General features: G+C 45.1%; 1 pseudogene; it reads left to right on the top strand.

Moving 5' to 3' along the window:
* The first annotated feature begins 1847 nt into the window (after positions 1 to 1847).
* Positions 1848 to 20385, top strand: part of LOC144752536 (NALCN channel auxiliary factor 1-like) — an 84835-nt pseudogene continuing 66297 nt past the window's right edge.

Genomic DNA, 20385 nt, shown 5'->3' with positions numbered 1-20385 from the left:
TTCAGATCCTATGAAAAGGAAAGACTAGAGAGGGAGGGCCATTCATCAGAATAAGACCATGAAGAAGGTGAGAATGATGCCATAGCTCCAATTGATGATGATGGGGGAAGAGGGTGAACGCCCAAACTCTCCATCCGTTCCCACACCCCATTTTACCAGTAGGAAGTGATTGGAGTCATCCTAGCAGATTCCCTACTAGTAAGGTGATAATAAGCCTAGAGGAGGAGCTTGATTTCCTCTCACTTGAGGATAAAAAAACTTGAGGAAAGGAGGCAAGCCCTTAAAGAAAGAAGGGCCAAAATGGGCTTGAAGCCCAAAGATGATGGTGGCAGCAATTTTAATAGGGAGAAGGAGGAATCTTTTGACCTTAAGATCCCCAAAAGGGATGTCCCCAAGTTTAGTGATAGTGAAGGCATTGACAAATGGTTTGCAGCCTTTGCAATGGCCTTCAAAGTGAGGAGGATAGGTCATCAGGACTGTTTTCTTTCTACTATCGGAGCTATCAGCTTATGAAGAAGACCTTGATAGAAGGATTTGGATGCACTACAGAAGAATACAGATAGAAGTTTTGGGGCACCCATAAATGTCAATGGATTAAAATAACATTATATTAGAGACTAGCTTAAGACAGTAGTCAAAAGAAGACTGATGTTATTTTTTTATTTTGTAGACCAGAAAAGGAAAGTTGCGCTTTCTGAAATCTGTCTGATTTGAAGAAAGCCTTGCACCAGCCATAGTTTCTTATCCCGTTCTCCTTTCCCTTTAGGTATTCATGATTCACATTGAATTTGTGTGGGCCTGGGGTGCCTTTTGGGAGAGATGGCACAAGCCTTGGTGTATTGATGGTACTTTAAACAAGCATTTGCAATGCAATAGGTCTCGCCTTTGCGAAAGTTTGAGCTATTGGCATAGTAAATGACAATGCCTTTTATTTATGCGTTTGAAAACATGCAAGCTGTGCGTAAACAAGCACTTTGTACTTATAGTCCATGCTTATGAAAAGCAAGGCTGGCAGTCTTTTACTGCCAGCCTTGCTTCTCGTAAGCAAGGACTATACGTTCAAAGTGCGTATTTATGCACCGATTGCAGGTTTTATAAACAAATTAATAAAAAGCATTGTCATTTACAATGCCAATAGCCCCAACTCTCGCCAATGCGAGACCTATTGCATTGCAAATGCTGGTTTTGTTTGTTATGCTGGGCTTCAAAACGCTAACACTAAGGGGCACCAGAGATCTGGGCTACAGCAGGGAAATACTCCAGTAACCGTTTGCTGCAGAAGTGAACTCATAACTTATACGAGGGAAAGGCGCTCAAAAAAAACAGCGCAAGGGAGTATTGTCATCGCTTTTTAGGGACTGTGGTGGTCAGAGGGACCATAAAATTGCGGGTGCTAAGAGTCATAGCTGATGCATGTGAGCGTGAATAAAACTCGCCAGCACGCTGTTTCCTGGTCTGTGTTGGGGTTTTAATGAAGACAGGAGTTGCCCACCATCCCCTTCGCTGCCAGTCACAGCACTCCATTAACGCATGCCTGGGGACCCTCTCTGTTCCTCGCCGTTCCACCGCACTATGTAAATGGGGGGATTTCAAGGAAACGCCGAAATGATGAGGCAACTGACATGTGTTTGCCCGCAATCCCCCACCCTCTCCCTCTCCTCCTCAAGCATGAAGCATAGCCGCCAGGGCAGAGAGCACTCGGTGCCAGGGATGACGTAGAAGAGGCAGCTCCCCCCAAAAAGAGTTTCAGGACAAAGATGGTGGCCACCTACACCCGGACCAATTAATATTGTGGAGCCATTGGGAGCAGCGTAGCCCTGGCGGTGGAGTCGGCCCGATCCCAAAATATGGGCAGGGGCGTCTGGATGTGTTGACAGTACGATGCCGGCCTGCGGATCTGTTTCGCACCGCAGGAAAACGAGAGCCCTTCACTGATTCGGAGAGGGCGCAGAAATGGCGCCTCTCGCTGGCCTCCCTGCTCTTCATCGCCGTCCTGCTATCTGATCACCTGTGGTTCTGCGCTGAGGCAACCTGACGAGGACTCGGGAGAAGGAACAGGTGCCCCTGGCCGCGATGGGTGGCAGCCCCTCTCCCCCTGCACCTGCAGCTGCCCACCTCCTCCCACCCACCCCCAGCTCCTCCTCACGGAGCAACCACACAATAGGCAAAAAGGATATTTTTCTAAGAAATGTTACCAAACCTGTGTGTCAGCTAGAAAACTCTAATTACCCCCTTAGCCCATATTCTGATTAGTGCTTCAGAGTGGACGATGCTGATTAGGTCTGTAGGACATTGAACGTGCGGCCGGCAAGTAAGGCCACCCGCCTGGAACTAAGCGATTTTTACCTTTCCTTTTGTAATTCCTACACACTTTTGGATCTATTCGCTGGGCTCTAGAACACGGACACTTTTAACTGCAGCCATTGTCGTCACTCACCCGTGTTCGGCATTGTCTGCTTCGTGACCGAAAGAGCTAGCGGAAGTCAGGCAGCCTTCGTTGGGACATGGGCGGGGCCTGCTAAGAAACAGGAAGGAACTGCCGGGAGAACGTCCTGGAACACTGCACGCTGAATGCTGGCTGCCGAGGGACACGCGGAAAGAGCCCGGTGAGTGGAGGGGGGGTGTACGCGCGTGTGTCTGTGTGTGTTCGAGTGTGTCTGTGCGTGTGTCTGTCTGTGTGCGCATGGGTCTGTTTAAGGGGGGGTGCGTGTGTGTATGCAGTGTGTGTGTGCCTGTGTATGCGTGTGGCTGTGTATGTGCGCATGCGTGAGTGTGACTGTGTGTGCGTCTGCGCAAGCGCATCTCAGAGGCGCGCTCACACGGACAAAACTGACACTGGAGAAGCGCGCGTCCGACTCGTGTCTTCATTCCCAGAAACGGATAACAATAGTTGTCGAGCAGACAGCAATCACTGCTTCGCATTGATTGCACGTCTAGGCTCGACCTAAAAAGGAAAGGCTTCTGGTAAGTTCCCAGAGTTCAAGGCACAAATGTTTTCATTTATTCACTGCCCAAATGACCTGTCCTTCTGATGAGAACTGCATTGCACTTTGAAGCTTTGGTCTTCACTGGAACCAGGATTATGACACCTGCTCTCAGATCATTGTTTTGGATGATTTTGAAGCGTGTTCAGTTTAACATGTTTTGCCCTATGTAGACGGCACTCATCATATTAATTTATTTTTAAGAGTATTATAAAGTGCAATCTTGACTCAAATGTATCGGAGCGCTGTACAGTCATTCAAGTTTACAAATAAAAGATAAATCAGTCATAAAAATCTTGAGGTTAAACCTGTGATTGAAATAGAAGTGTCAGCTAAGGAAGAAATGTGTTTGTCAGAAGGGCTTTCACCTCTTTCTTGAAGGAGGCTGTTAAAGGCCACAGGCTAATCTCTGGAGGTAGTGAGTTCCCAATTCGTGGTGCTGCTCTGGTGAATGATCAGTAGTAGGTTTTCTCCTTTTTTGTATTGTGTGGGTATCAAAAAACAGAGCAGGAGCTTTGAGATGTTCTATTTCCCCCTGAGAGCTTACGTTTTTAGGAGAAGTAATCTTGGGTATTTTGGTGAAGCCGTTTGTGTGTCATACACACTAATTCAAGCTGAATCTGCGCCTAAGTAAAGTAGCCACTTTAAAGATTAGAGATTACAAGGGCTTGAACCGCCAACTTGAATTCTGTAGGGAGGGAGGAAAGGCTTTTTCTTTCTTAGGGAGTTTATTTGGAAGAGATCTCCTTTGGTCATGACGTTGATGTGAGCCTGCATGTCTGAGTTTTTATTTGTGATGACACCAAATGATTTTGTAGAGTCTATAACTGAGGGAGAGCAGTTTAGCGCAGTCAGGTGTTTGAGCCATTTTGCCGCTGGAGTAGTACTCTTGGGAGGAAAGATAAGTAGAAATTCAGTTTTTTTGAGCATTTAGTTTGAGATGGTTTAGTGTTAGCCAGTGTTGAGTCTTCAACAAGGTGTCATTGAGTGTTTTATTATCTTCCACAAAGGATATTTTCATGTAGAGTTGAGTGTTGTCCTTGTACATATGGTATGAGATGTTAGCGAGCTTAACGATTCAGATTGCAGAAAGAGTGTTGCTTTGAGGAACCCCAATTGACAGTGGGGTCAGATTGCACACTACTGATCTAGTTGAATCTTTGCGATCTGTCGGACAGAAAACAAGAGTACCAGTTTAGAATCATTTCAGAAAGACCCATCCTGCCTTTTAATGGAGCAAGCAGGTTTTCGTGATTCACTGAGTAAAAAGATGATGAGAGATCATGCAATGTTAGTAGGCATGATTCATTATGGTCTAGAGTCTGTAGGGCTGCGTCCACAATGTTGACTATAGCTGTTTCTGTACTGTGACCCAGTTTGAACCCAGTTTGGCAGTTATCAAGGAGATTGAACTGTTTGATATGCTGGCTGAGTTGAATGTAAACACATTTCACAAGGAGCTTTGCTAGTAAGGCAGTATTGCAAAATCGTTCAGATGTTGTTGATGTTAGTATGATCAGTGTCTGTTTTTTTTTTTGAACAGGAGAAACCTGAGCATATTTTAGGCATTCTGGAATGGAACCTTGCATTAGTGAGGCATTCACTATCTAGGTCCATAGAGGAAGTATGAGTTGATTTAACTCTTTATGAAGCCTACATGGGAGAGGGTCGTTGCAACAGGTAGAAGATTTTAAGGATGGCAGCATTTTTAGGGTGCCAGCTTCATTTAGAATCTTAAATTCTTTCTATATTGGGTCTTTTTTTAGGTCTCCCCTGAGCCAGCGCATGCGTTGTTCTGGCGAGACTTTTAGTTACTGGGCTTCAAAAAGCCGACCACAGCTTTTTGTGATGCATAGAGCTTGGGGTTACGCGCACAAGCGCACACCTTGCTCCACCTCTCAGCCTTGCTCGCGCTTCAACGCTCCTCCCCCTCCCTCACCACAAAGCATGTCTCGCAGACTGCGCGTATTTTTATTGCTTGTTATGGTCTCCTGCCTGTGTCATTGGCAGTTGTTCAGCTTCTGTGCCATCTCTGCTCCCAGCTGTTTGTGCCATAAGTAAATGCTTCAGCTTCACTGCACAGCTCTCCTCACAGTTCACTTAATCTCCCCGTGGCCCCCTCCCATCCTTCATTTTTAGTGTATTTACCATAATTGGTGGGGTGATTTATGTCACAGTACTGTATAGTGGAGTGACTGAGGATCTAAAGGGCCGCGCGGGTCAGACTCAGTTTTCTTGATTACAGTAAACCTTCTAATTGTACTAAAGTGAGCTTGTATTTCAGATCGTAGGATGTGGGTGATCAAGTTCCACAGCTAACAGAATGGCGCTGTAATGAGATGTTCATGCTTGCGCGCTGTGGCATGAAAGTCTGTTTCTCCACTCGCTGTGTTTTGGTAAACTCCTACACGATCTTATCTTTCTACAATTGGATGAGAAATGTGATATCCATGGTGCATGGCACACAAGTTTCGTTTGGGCTTCCCATTCTCCGAATGGTCCTGATTAAAGATGGCAAAGCTCAATTTAACTGTCTACTCCTGATGTCAGTCTAGCCTCCCATGCTAGCGCATACCCCTTCTTTGTGCTGGGGCACTCCCTCATCCTGACAAGCACTTACCTGTCTATGTCCCCCCCATCTTCGCTACCATCCCCTCTGTGTGGAGACCTATCTTCAGAGTCTCTCGCTGGGGTTTGAACGCTGGTGAAGGGAGAACATAGGGGCTAAATGGCAGCAAAATGTCTGACACAAGAACATTTAGTTTTTATTACTCCATGGTAAATGCCTCACAAAGTTCCCAGGAGCAGGTACACGTGCCCCCTTCTTGAGGTGTAAGTTTCCAAGGTAATACAATGCGTCCATAACTGTGATAATGAATGTATATTTAAGGGCTCTGTTTGTATATATGGGTTGCTTCTGATAATAATGCACCCCTAAAGAGTAGATATGATAAAGATGTGCTCTGCGCCACTATGGCTATTTCCCTGCTTCCTTTGCGTTGTCCAGCAATAGGACCCCTTTCTCCCTTTCTGTCTGCATTTGCATTTACACCACAGCAGACCATTATTCTTGGGCAGTGTTCCACTGAGACCGTCGCCACTTTATGGATCAGCACTGCCACACTTTTCCGTCGTGCTAGAACCGCTGCGACTCTTTCCTGTGATTTGCACTTTTGTGGCCCTTTCCCTTGTGCACTGCACAGTTATGGCCATTCTCCGAAGGCTGTGTACCACTGCATTGCTGCAGCCTCCTCCTTTGCAACACTGCAACGCTATCCTTTTCTCATGCATTACTGCAGACTTACTCCTCATACTCAGAAGCCCTTTCTTTTATTTTTGGCACCACTGCAGCCATTGTCCATGTCCAGTACTTCAGTGGGCCACTTTTCTCTGGCCTTGTGCAAATTATATTTATTACTTTTCATATAGCACTTCATACTCCATATCTGCCGCCTCTAACAGCTGTAACCAAGACCATTCTCTAACCCCTGTTCTACCGTGCAGAGCCTCCTTGATCGCCTGTTACACCAGAGAGTGGTCCTTGAATTAGACACTATAGGTGCAGTTCTTCGCAGTGTGTTTCAAGGCAGAGAGACGGTCATCACACCCCATTCCACATCAACTTTCACTCACACAGGCAGATCATTCAAGGCCAGCAGGGCATGTCACAAAATACGACTTCTTTTGACAGAGCAGCATTCCAGAGGCCAAAGACATTCGGGGTGCCCAGTGCCTTCCCCTGGGGTGGAGTTAATTCCTGAAATGCACTTGTCCTTCCGGTTGTGCTTTACTCTCTGTTATATTCAAGGATACGGGCCAGAGACAACGGCCAACACATGGTACATCTTGAGAAAAGTATTTACTTTGGTTACAGTTTAGTACTTGCAGCGCACCTCTTACCATAAACAGTGATGGGCTCCGTTTTCACTAGTTCAAGACCAACTGACCCACCAGTTAGCAATGCAACATACACAGGCCCGAATGCCTGAAAACATCATATATTCCACAGAAGACCAGAGAGACACACATACCCAGACCTCACATGGAGATGTGCAGAGACCTCAAAACAAAACACTCCTCCCTCCATAAGTAACACACCTAACTATCCTAGTATTTCACTTACCATGTTTTAAATCAAGTGCTATTAGTCACAAGTAAAATATGCTTAACTATACAAATGCACGTATAACATAACAACATTTATGTTGTATTGCATTTATCCCAGGATAATGTGCTGTATGGCTAAAGACTTAGGTGTAAAAGGAGAGACCTGTTGGCTATGCCAGTGCTTGTTTTGTTTGCTGCCAGTGTTGCAGGTGATAACTATGGGTTGCTCTGGTTGATGAAAGAGTCGTTCTGAATTGACCAGGAGCTCTGAAGCAGTCTTTAATTCTCTCAATGTTCTTAATTTTAGCCACAAAAAAAGTGGGAATGCCTTTGTAGTTCAATTGTGAGCTAGTATCTGTTAGAAAGGAGAGAGATGAACTATTGGATTGTTTGATTTCCAACACTAGTCAAGGACGATTTTTGGCATTATCTAGCTGATCTTTAAAAAATTCTGTCTTGGAGCTCTCAATGAGCTTTTTGTAAGCGCTCCTTAGTAACCTCAGTTGTTTAAGGTGGGGTGAAGACAGATCACACCTCCAGATCATTTCGGCTGATCTCATAATTCAGGTGCCCATTGTACCAAGGTTTTGAAGGAGACTATCCTCAGTCTTTTATGTGCTAGTGAGTCAATTATATCAGACATTGCCCTATTATAGTGATCTGCGAGGCCATGTACTTCGTCCATACCAGTTGGTGGCGGAAGGCCTCTTTTACAAAGTGCTGGCAGTTCCTTACTCTTTATGTCTCTCATGTCCCTGATCAATTGTCTTGGTTTAACACGCTGGACTTTAATTCTAACCAGTGATTTTGTTATATAGAAGTTAATGTAGTGATGGTTGGAGCAGTCCCAAGGGTTGAAAGATTCTAATTCAATAGCTTTCCCTCTTGTGAGTATCAAGTCTAGAGTGACAACTTTATTGTGTGCTAGGCTGTTGCAGGATTGTGTCAGGTTGAGATCAGATAGGAAAGTCTTAAAGGAATTCACAAGGGGATGTTAGGATCATTCCAATGCAGGTTGAAGTCTCCTAAGAAAATAAATATCATTGAAGTGTTAAGTGGAGTGTATTGCAATTGTTTCCATAATTTGTTCAATGAATGTTTGGTTCTCCACTAGAGGGTGGTAGAATGTGTGGAGTTTGCAACAGGACCTGCCTTCATTGAACACTTTTAAACCTAGGTATTCACATGAAGATAGAGTTTCTGTTTGGAAGGTTTTACTGTAAATATTGATCAATAAATGCATGCATCTTACTGAAATTCTCCTACCTTCCTGTCAAAGTTTAGAGTTCTGGTGGTCTTTGCAATACTTGCAGTAAATTGATAGCACTTCTCATAATCCCCTTTGTCAGCTCGGCATGAGTCTACAATGCTGCTTTTTCTTTTCCTACCCTTAAGCTCAAACTCTCTTGCCCAACATGTAGACTCTCACCTAAGCTTCTTGCATTTTGCAATGATTGGAAGACTTTCCTGCAATGATTGTTAATTTTATTTATTGCAGATTTTTTTTGTAGCGTGTTTTTCTGCACTTCATCAGCCATTTGGCAAGATATATAGAAATAACATGAATTGCCCAAACCCTGCACTCTGTGCCACATCACCCTGCTGAGCATAGCCATTAGCCATGACTAGGGAAGTCTTGATACATGGTTCTGGTCTTCAGGCTTGACCTGCACTCTGTGCACAAGCTGCATACACTGTGGAGCATGTCCAATGGGCTATTTACACCAAGTGCATGTCCATGTAATGGATGCCACGTGGCAGTGTTTAATATGCCTGTTTACGGATGCCAAAACCCGAAATGATTTGAAGCTTCAGTGAAGACATCAAAGGTTGTCAGCAGTGAATTTGATAATGTCACCCTGGTGTTGACTGTAGCATCATATGTGAGGTAATGAGCAGAGCATTGGAAGAGTTATGGTTGCATAACTAATCATAATACATGTATTATTTTATATCGTAAACAAAATACCCTGGGTTCTCAAATCCCATCATTACTGTTTAACCATGGGCTACTGTAGCCACCACCCTGCCATGAACAGACCCAAGCAAATACATTAGGAATGCATTGGGGGATGAAAAGGTAGGATGGGCTGACTGCAAGGTGAGATTTTCATAGGAGTGCAGAACTTCCCCTCAAAAGTAGGTAAATAGATTTTACTTATACTTATAGGTTAAACAACCTTATACTTTGGATGTCTTTAAATCAACGTGATCATTCTCTAATCTCCTACTTAAGATCTGCCTTCCTGATTTTAGTTATATAGTGCTTGGAAGGAGTGCTGCAATCTCTGAGGTCACGCAGTTGGTCCCTTAGGCGTTCCCTTCCATTTCCGTCAAGTTGAGATTATTTTTTATCATGGGTGCTTGGATCTAAACCGGGACCTATGGGTCCAGTGGATCTCTGTTGGTGTATCAGAGGAAATCATGTTTGTCACCATCATGGATCCTTGATTTCAAACACTTGAGCTAATTTAGTGTGCCTTAGTGGGGATGAAGAGTTTAGATGATGATGCTATGCACATTGGCATCAATAAACACTCGAAAACTCATAAACGTAAGTTGGTCTTTTGGGCATAAAGGGGTTTTGGGATGGTTCAGAATCCAGTGTGCACAGAGATAGGTGTGCAACATATACAGCAGAAGTCTTCAAACGCAGGGGCGGCTGGTGACATTTGAAAGTGGTGAGACGTAAACTAATTTGCATATTGCACCGCAGCGAGCGAGCGCAGCGAGCGAGCGCAGCGAGCAAGCCCGAACCACCTTGCATCCATCCATACATCATTCATGCATCCACCCATCCATCCATCCACCCACCCACCCTGCATCCATACATCATTCATTCATGCATCCACCCATTCATCCATCCACCCATCCATCCTGCATCCATCATTCATTCAGAGAAGAAGTGTGGCTATGGAGAAGTGTGGCTCAGGGGTTAGAGGCAGCAGACCCGGAAGCTGAGATCTGTCCTGGACCAGGGTTCAATTCCCTGCCTCGGCGGGTTCTTGGGCTAAAAATTCCACGGACTCGATAATTCTCGCCCCGGTGCCTCCTCGACTCACGGGTTCACACTCTGCGACTCTGGGCAATAGCTTGCTTAATCTCCACAACGGCCCTTCGCGGCGGGATGCCTGACTTTCACCTTGTGGATACCCTGCTATCTCACAGGGGAATACCAGGAAGGGTTCCCTAAGCAAGCGCCGGGAAACCCACTGCGGGTAGCTGTGCGCTATATAAGCTCAACTACATTTACAACTACATTTACATTTACATTCATGCATCCACCCACCCATCCATCCTGCATCCATCCTGCATCCATCATTCATTCATGCATCCACCCATCCATCCATCCACCAATTCTGCATCCATCCTGTATCCATCATTCATTCATGCATCCACCCATCCATCCATCCTGCATCCATCATTCATTCATTCATGCATCCACCCATCCATCCACCCATCCTGCATCCATCATTCATTCATGCTTCCACCCATCCATCCACCCATCATCCATCCTGCATCCATCATTCATTCATGCATCCACCCATCCATCCACCCATCCTGCATCCATCATTCATTCATGCATCCACCCATTCATCCATCCACCCATCATTCATCCTGCATCCATTCATGCATCCACCCATCCACCCATCCACCCATCATCCATCCATTATTCATGTTCCATCATTCATGTATTTTTATGACCATATAACTTGCACACAGCTTGTCAGTGTTCGATACCAGCCTCGAACCTTGTACTCCAGCACCAATGATACATGATTAATATTAATTGTTTTTAAAACATGTATTTATTCGACACCAATTTCACACCTTAGTCGGAACATCATTTTTATTTGTTTTTTAAAATATCTATTTATTTAACACCAAAGTAAGTCATGTATAGATTTTTATGGCTCGATAAGAGGCTCAAACCTGGTTTCCCAGCACCAAAGTCAGCCGCGCTAACCGTCAGACCACATCCTCTCCCCTTTGGTGTGGCCCTGAAGTTTTGATGGTACATATTCACACCAAAGTCATGTATACATTTCTACAACTGAACTACACACCAAAATGGGAATCCCCGCTTTCTCCCATGCGAGCTCATTTTGTAATGCGCTGATAGTCACTAAAGAGGGCAGCGTCTGATGCTGCATGGACTTAGGAGGCTGTACTCTGCAGTGTGAGGGGGTGCCTGAGATGCTGAGGACTTAGCGAATTTATGTTTATGTTATGTTATGTTTATGCACCTCCGGTGACACGCCTCACGGCGCTCTGCATTGGCAGACACGGCGAAGGAGCCACGGGCACGCTTTGTGACTGCTAAGAGGTCGCTTTATTGTCGAGGCAGAACAGTGCTAACTTTTGTGCTCCAAACTTGAGTCCTTACTTTTCCCGACCACTGTTCCATGAAATAGGCCCACACAAGAGGCAGGAGCACCATAGTGCACATTCATTATTTATGTGGCGGTGATGGGGTTCGGCGGGGCCGTATCCTAGCACTCTGAATTCTGATCATACCTGAGTTGAGTGTGAACACCGGGTCTCCCTGGCCGAGCGGTTCCTTCGGTACTTGTCGTATTCCTGGGTCCGGTCAGGTCAGAGGTCAAGTCTTCAATCAAACCCCATACAGAGGCCGCAGTACGAGGGAGGGAGAGAGAGCTCTGCCCCCCCAGACAGGGGGTTATGTACCCGGGCTATGTATTGACCAGCCAATCCTGGCGCTGTATGCAGTGCCAGGATTGGCTGGGGGGGCACCATGCCTCCTCGCCCAGTCGCCCTGTGTAACCCCGGGGGCTGCGGCCCGCCCCCTGGTCCTCTCTCTAAGGGGGAATTCACAGGAAAACGATCTGCGCATGCGCGGGCATGTTTGTGCCCAAAAATACACTTGCGCAGCTGCAGCAGGCCCATCCTCCCCTCCCCACCCCCTGCGCACTCCGGGAAAGTCGGGTGTCTCCCGGTTTCCCAGCCGGCAGATAGCGCGATTTTTTTAAATATTTGCATTTGGCTTTTAGTGACGACGCGGTAGGTCCATGGGGCTTAGTGGGGCTACGCCCCTATGCCCCAATGGACGCACCGCGCCTGTGTGGGGCATGCCCAGGATAGGGTCCGTAGCTGTGTTCCTTCCCACGAACGCACTAATGGGTCCTCAAGAACTTGTACGTGAAGACAGCCTGGAAGCTCAACTGTTTATTTGCCCTGTTTCCACGCAGTCTTGATTTACAATCAGCACTTGAAGTGCATAAAAACACAACGTGAACTGTGATCCTGGATGCAATTAGGTCGCGCAAGTGGGTAGTTTGGCTGGCCAAAGATATAGCTAAAAAGAATAATATATTCTGTAATTTACTTTTTATCTTTTTTTAACCTTCAGGTAACTGCATATAAAATAATTCACCCATGTTAAATGAAAAATAAATGCCGGTTAAGCTAATCACTTTTACTATGGAACCTCAGTTGGCTTATGTGATCAATGCAGATATCTGTGTGTGACCAGAAAGCAGGGCCACTAGAATTACGCAGCAGGGGAGGACCCAATTATACGTCAGTGTTGACTAAATTATGCTGCATGAAAAGGCACATTTTGCAGCTTGATGCAGCATATTTTATGATGTATTTCATTATTTTGCCAATGTATTTCTTGTGAATTCTAAGTTGGCAAAGATTTCACCTCGTTAGTACCAGTTCAACACCCAAATACATCAATAAGCAACTGAAAGGAGACCAGTAACCATTTGCGAAGGGTGTTTCCTTCGTGGCAACACATGTCACTGGATGTTTGTAACTCTTGATCTTTTTGAGCTACAAAAATTTAGTTGCTGTTAAAATTTGCTGATTATACAGCAAATGACTGATTAAATGGCAAATGCGATACATTCATAATTATGGCTGTTTTACTGTCCTTCCTTGCTTGCATTAGGGCCCAGTGCACACTTACTAAGCCACTGTTGATTTGGGCTTCGGAGCAATGGCCTGGGGAAATGGAGAATCGAAGGAGAGGAGACACCTTAGTTTGGGCATTGGAGAGATGATACGGAGGGGACGGGGAAAAATGGGAGCACAGTTTTTTTTTAACAAAGTGAAGAGGAGACAGACACTTTGACAGGCAGTAGCTATCATTAGTGAAGCAGGTGCAGCAGCACGGGGTCCAGGGGTTGTGTGACCCACTTTATCGCAATTATGACTGCCTTTAAAAAAAAAAAAGAGATTGTGGGTGCTTTAGCATTATGGCAGAGGGCACCTTTGCTGTAAAAATGGTGGCAACACGTGGGAGCTTATTTTGTTGTGAAAGGGAGGGGATGTGGCCTAATGGTGAGAGCTGAGACATATGGGGAGCGCGTGTTAGCACGCTCCACTCCCAGGTGCACTGCTTGTGAGGATGCCATATCCAACTCAATTTTAAACCGTTCGACCTTTTCACAATTTATACAATTTCTTCATTAATGTTCGTCATTCTATTGTCATCATATTCATCAAATCCACATATTTAACGTTCTGTATTTCAGAAACTTCTCGTACTTCCATGCGTCCATCCAGACTTCTTTTGGAAATAAGATCCTAATACACTGATTGATTCAGAGCAGCATTCTTTAATTTCATTTTCAAAACCCAATGCATTTCGGGCTAAAATACAGCCCTTCGTCAGGGGTAGCTGTAAATGGACAATTCAAAATAATATCAATGTTTGATTTACAATCTTTTTATAAAAAACATTTCAGATACAAGCAATCTAACATTCAGTCCTCGGCTATATCAAATAAATATACAAAGCATACGATTGCCCCAAACCGTAGTTTCGATTGAACCTTTACCCGCCTAAACAATCTGCTTAGTCATCCGTAGTAATTACACTTTACCAGGCGTTTACAAAAAAGCAAGTCTAACTAAAGCGGTTTGACTCGAAAAGTACTGTTTCCCTTGCTAAACATTATACCCTCTTAATAAAACTACACGTTTGCCTCCCTTTAGCACAAACTTTCACCCTTAAACGTTTATACAACAAATTAAAACCCCGATATTGTGCTTAGCGTACCTGCTCATTATTTCTAATGGTGAGAGCTGCCAACCTTGGAAGAAGGTAACCAGGTTCAATTCCTGCCATTGACTCAACATTCTTCGCAAAAAGCTTAATCTAACTGTGCCTAAAAAAAATTATCTGGCCTTGTGTAATATAACTGATGGTCATGTCAAACGCTCCAATGCCCTTTGCATGAGTTTGCAAAGTATACAATTTCCCAAAAAAGAAAGGGACAGAGCCTGTTTTAAGATTTTGACGATCAGGCATGGATGGGAAAAGGATGAAAAAACCAGAGGAGATACCTCTACTCCAGGCCGCTGCTATCACTAGTGTAGCAGGTGCAGTTGCATTGAGGCCCGGGAGCGCAAGGGGATCTCAACACACCAATAATGGGGAGCGGAGTGCTTTTTTAGGTCTCGCCTACGACGAACGCGCTGAAAGCGCGTTCTCGCAAGCGAGAACTATAGTCGTCGTCTCAGCAGTCTGAGACCGACGAAGTGAGACAAGACCTGGCCGCGCGCAGCGTTTCTCCATAGGATAACGTTGTGCGCGGCCAGGTCTTGTCTCCACAGCATGGCAGGAAAGGATCGGATCGCGTTGCGCGCCTCTCTGGAATGCAGGGGAGTCTGCAGAGAGGCGCGCGGCGCTAATAAAAGCTTCCATGAGCGGCCCCCTCCTTCCTGTTGCGTTACCCGCACGGCGACATCTGTTTTCAATTAGAAAAACAGAATGCTCGCTGTGGCGAGCGCGCGCAGCACTTCTGGGCTAGCATAGGTTTACATTATCAGCGAATCAGTGATTTAAGGTTTTGCTTCACATGTGTCACATTTTAGAAACACGTAAACGTGTTGTAGTGCGGAGGCGACCGGGCGGGGCACTAAGATTGGCAGCTTCGCTTCTACGGTATTGTGAATTTATATAGCACATTGAGCCCAGGGTTCCCAGGGTTAGGCTGGCAGTATCCTACATTCCCGTCTGTACATTTAGCACTGTTTATTTGTGCATGTGTGTTTGTCTGAACACTGGCATGTCTGGGTGTGCGGCGCTTTCCGAAAGCCGCATTCTGCCGCTTGTGTGCACGTGCGTGGCATCCACTTCAAGGACACGCGCTCTGTTTTTTTGTTTTTTTAAACTTTAACACTAAGCGCAGCACCCGCTTCAAGGACACTGCGCTCAGTGTTAAAGTAAAAAAACAAAAACAAGCACAGTGTCCTTGAAGCGGCGCCGCGCTCAGTTTTAAACTTAAGCATTTACAATGCAATTGAACCTAATGCATTGCAAATGCTTGTTAGTGATATGGTGTTCCTCTTTTTAGTTAGTGCCTGGTATTGGATCTGTTTTCACACCCATTACATGTCTGCTGAATGGGAAAAGGACACAGACATTAGTCAAACCCGGGGGCCATCTGAAATACACACGAGTCAGCGCAAACTACCCTAATCTGTAATGGGTTCAGAAACTATTAGCGCTCAGCTTTCTTCTTGACATTTATTAATAATTTGTTAGCATGAAATCTATTGACTGTTCGGAGTTAAAGTTGTTGTGCACTGCTGGTCTGAACTTGCATATTTTAAAGGCAAAGTTGTTTCTGGGCAACACCGTCATAGTTGCTGCAGAATCTACACTAAAAGGTTCAGCAGTTTCCAAGATGATACAGAGTAAAAGACACCGGCATCTACAAAATGTTGACTTTTTATGCTTTTAGCCAGGGTTAATTTTTATTTTTATTACATTCCTAGCTCACAAACAACAATAACTGATATTTTTAATGTAGCAATTTTCTTGTGCGGTGACTAATGTTACTGGTGGGCTTTTGAATGCCTGCATCGTCTTTTGATTTTTATTACATCATGGCTGTGTTTTCTATATAGGATGTTGTGTGACATAAAGGTCGCCGTTTATCAGACAGCACAGCTGACTGGCTGGCTATGCGAAAGACATCTTGGTGACTTTCAGAAAGTTGACCTGGTGATTCACTTCCGCCCATGGCTTGCTATTGGCTCTGTGGTTTCTAGCTCACGTCAGTATTCTTGCACGAACTCTTTTTCTGTAATAAAAGACCTTTAAATCTTATCTCGCCACAGTTGATGAGCATCCACAGACAGAGGTAAAATGTTAAGCTGTGTTTTCTTGTGCGCCTGGTTTTTATTTTGCTTTTGAGTTGCTCGAAAGTGAAAACGTTTATATAACACGCATTTGCAATGCAATAGATCTCACATTTATGCAAGTTTAAGCTATTGGCATTGTAAATGACAATGCCTTTTATTTATGTTTTTAAAACGAAAACAAAAATAAAAGACATTGTTATTTGCAACGCCAATAGGTCAAACAAGCGTAAATGCGAGACCTATTGCATTGCAAATGCTTGTTGTTTCTGTTTTTGTTGGATGAATTTTCTCTTTTATAAGTCTCAGATTTATTGTGGATTATAAACCCCAACAATTATCCCTGAAATTATTTCATAAGCCCCGACCCCTGCGCTCAGCCCTGCCCTCAACTTCTCCCAGTCTTTGCCATAAAGTTTTGAAGGTGGGCCCCAAACTTATTTTGCACTTGTAGCTTGAAGTAAAAGTGAAAAGTGTGTCCAGTGAGAAGACAAAAGATCACAAATGAGAAATAATGGGGAAGCATCTGAACACCTCAGTCTAAACCAAGAATGTTCCGACTCCGCAAGCCTTATCACGCATGCCTTAACCATGCATATGCCTTAACTATACTTGTGTGTTTAAGACAATGCACGGTCTAGTTGTAGGCTGCTGAGGACAGAAGCAGGAAGACCTCTCATGAAGTAGTGAGGTAAGTGGGGCTGTCTGAGTGTAGTTCTGGGCATGAGGATGGGTTGTGGGTTGTTTTGTGGTAGTTTAGTCAGCTGGGGGTTGGGGTAGTTTAGTCGGCTGGGGGGTTGGGGTAGTTTAGTCGGCTGGGGGGTGGGTCTGGGCTGTTTTGTGGGCTGGGGTGGGTTGGGGGTTGTTTTGTGGGTTGTGATGGGTCAGGGGTTGTTTTGTGGGCTGGGGTGGGCTTGAAGGGTTGGGGTAGTTTTCTGGGATGGGGTGGGTCGGGGGTTATTTTGTGGGCTGGGGTGGGTCAGGGATGTTTTGTGCACTGAGGGTAGTTTTGTGGGCTGGGGGGTGGGTCGGGGGTAGTTTCCAGGGCCCGGGTTGGAGGTAGTTTTCAGGGCTGAAGTGGTTGGAGATAGTTTTCAGGACTGGGGGGTTCGGGATTAGATTTCAGGGATGGGGTTGTTTTCAGGGCTGGAGGTGTTTGGGGGTAGTTTTCAGGGCTGGGGGGTTGGGGGAAGTTTTTCAGGGCTCGGGGTTTGGAGTAGTTTTCAGGGCTGGGGGTGGGTTTGGGGCTAGTTTTCAGAGCTGGGGGTACATTTGTGGACTGAGGGTGGGTCATGTGTAGTTTTCAGGGCTGGGGGTTGGAGATAGTTTTAGGGCTGGGGGTGGCTGGAGGTAGTTTTCAGGGCTGGTGGAGTTCCGGACTAATTTTGAGGGCTGGGGGGTACTTTTCAGGGCTGTGGGGTCGTGGGAAGTTTTCAGGGCTGAGGGGGCTGGAGTTATTTTTCAGGGCTTGGGGGTTTGGGGTGGATTTCAGGACTGGGGTGAAAGGGGAAGTTTTTCAGGGCTGGGGGTTTGGAGTAGTTTTTAGGGCTGTCGGTGGGTTTGGGGCTAGTTTTCACCGCTGGGGGTAGTTCTCAGGGCTGGGTGTCAGTGGCAATTTTTAGAGCTGGGTCGGGGTAGTTTGAGGGGTTAGGGGTATTTGGACCGCAGAATGGGGGTGGGGGAGTTTGTAGCTTAGGGCAGGGGTGGGGTTCGCAACCTTAGCCAAGCATACCCCTTTACCATTCATGCCTTTACCACGAAATTACATGGTAAAGGAATGTGTGGTAAAGGAATGCATGCTTAAGAAGCATTCGTTGTTCAGGTTGCGTGGTAGAAGCGTGCGTGGCTTATCCAGTCGTGGGCCTATCAAACAACCAAAATAATGATATAAAACACTGCCTCCAAGTCAATAATAAGTGTGCAGAAAAATAATGGCCGAGATTTAGATGTAGATGTAGATGTAGGGATCCTCAGCGCTGGGATACCTCAGGGTGACTACGCGCTCTATAAACTTTTTTAATAATAATAATAATAATAATTTGGAGAACCAGTTGAACTGGTGAGATGGTGCACCAGTTAATTTCATCCAAATTCATTCATGACATTGCATGAAATAAACAGGAACCTGCTGCCTCCAGTCAAAACATGTTATATACTAGACACTGTAGGGTCAAAAGGCACTGGTGCTTTCTCTGTTACTACCTGCTCCTCACTGCATCATTCTAGCTGGCTTGTTGTGTTTTATTGCATGGGAGACCAGTGTCACAACTCTACTCACAAGTGTTTTACAGCATTTTAATATGTTGCTTACCAAAAAGTACTAGAGAGTGTTGATTCCCCTTTTAACTTCGGTTGCTACTTCCTCCATTATGAGGCCATCCTCATACCAGTGGTCCACGGCTTTTTATTTTTTGTTGTGGGATATGGACCTCTTTGTCTGTGCCCCCTGTGGAGCCTGCATACCAGCCTGCAATTAAAAATCTGTGCTGTGTGTCAGGGCTCGTCCCTCTAATTGCTTTGATGGTAAGAGATACGCATGAAGGTGCTTGGTCACATGAGATGTGTATGTAAAGTTTGTATGTAGAGGTTGTGTTGTATTCAACATATTGTAGTCAAAGTTAGACCTGCCGTCTCATTTCTCCCTCTTTGCAGAATTTATTGCCAAGTCAAATGCATATGTCTGCATTTGAATTCCCATCCTTTAAATGGAACAAGACCTATTCCTTTGTTTTCACCTGTTTTAGACAAAGACGACTCCAGTACGTCCGCTTGTGGCCTGACAAGAACGGCCCCTGAACAACGAATGGGATCAAGAGCATATCTAAACTTTCCACCCATGAAACAATGAGGACGGTAACCTGCACCACCCTCCCCCTTTATCCTGTTCTGCTTAATAGGCGATTCCCCAACAATATCACATGGTTGGCGAGAGATTTAGATTCCATTGCAGTCATTAGTTGCCACTGAGCTGTGGCACACTTAAAAGCAAAATGCTTTTTGACATAACTGGATCGAATGTTTGGGAAGCAACTGACACTTAGTTTGGGTCCACCTGCCACTATACTGATATAAGTTGACCCTTTGGCTTATTCAGTTTTCACCTTTTACTTAGAAGAGCCTCTGCACTCCTGTGCAGAGGAATGCTAGAACTAGAGATGGAATCTCTGGATATCTACTCTGGCCTTCTAGTATAGTAAGAAGGCCTTATTTTGCATCCTGAAGTTATGAGGAGGAAGACTTCCTTTAAGGTTAAGACCCTCAATCCATTCAGTGTTGAATCTAGATCCAGTTGGTGCTATACTGCAGTGAGGAATTTAAGCATGTGAAATCTGTCAAAAATGGAGAGTAGTGTTAGATGGCTAGCCCACCCAGTTTTTCATTGCAGTTAATGTGCTGCAACCCAACCATCAATCTTTAATCCTAATGATAACTAGATGCTGTGGCGTTCCCCTGTGCTGTGCATTATCCCTCAAGACAACCTAACTCTACCAGCTTGGTTTTTGCAAGCTAAAGACCTGGCCCAAGCATCTGCACACTGGCCCAAGTGGAAACCATGGGAGTAGCATGCTGTCGATGAACACAGTGCCCCAGCCAGTGTAGCCAGCCCAACTGTGTTCCCAACAATTGCTGCAGGTGTTGGAAGGTACACCTACCAATGCATCTACATCTCTGTATCGTAACTCAGATAAAACTACTGAAGTGATTAATACATTACCACTGTTGTTCCCAAGCTAGATGCCCATTTGCACCAAGCTAACTGAGTAATAATTAAACTGTGGCCTTATGGCCATGTTTGATACCTAACGTGGGGAATCAAACATACATTGGCAAGGCCGACCGCTTATGTTTTGCCACTATTTTTTGGTTGTTGCTCTAGTCTTTGCCAATACCATAAACGTTGCATTGTTATTGGCAAAGCCTTGCTGAGTTGCGTCGTGAATGTTCCAGGTTGCTTTACACACTTTGTAGTATTCACTAAACTATGGGTGGGAAAAGGTTCAAACTGTACATGCAGAGTTGGCCAGAACCGGGATAGTTTGGTTCATTCAAGGAAATTGGGGTTTCCTCCAACTTCGCCAAAGCATGGTTCAAAACCAATTACTTTTTCATGTGTGCCCTAGAACCACTGTTACAGATTATCAGACATTTCCATTTAATTAAAGGTATCAAAACT

The sequence above is a fragment of the Lissotriton helveticus genome, chromosome 5_1 (assembly GCF_964261635.1).
Source record: "Lissotriton helveticus chromosome 5_1, aLisHel1.1, whole genome shotgun sequence".
In the NCBI taxonomy this organism is placed as follows: Eukaryota; Metazoa; Chordata; class Amphibia; order Caudata; family Salamandridae; genus Lissotriton; species Lissotriton helveticus.
The sequence above is the reverse complement of the archived record's forward strand: the minus strand, read 5'-3'. Positions and strand labels throughout refer to the sequence as shown.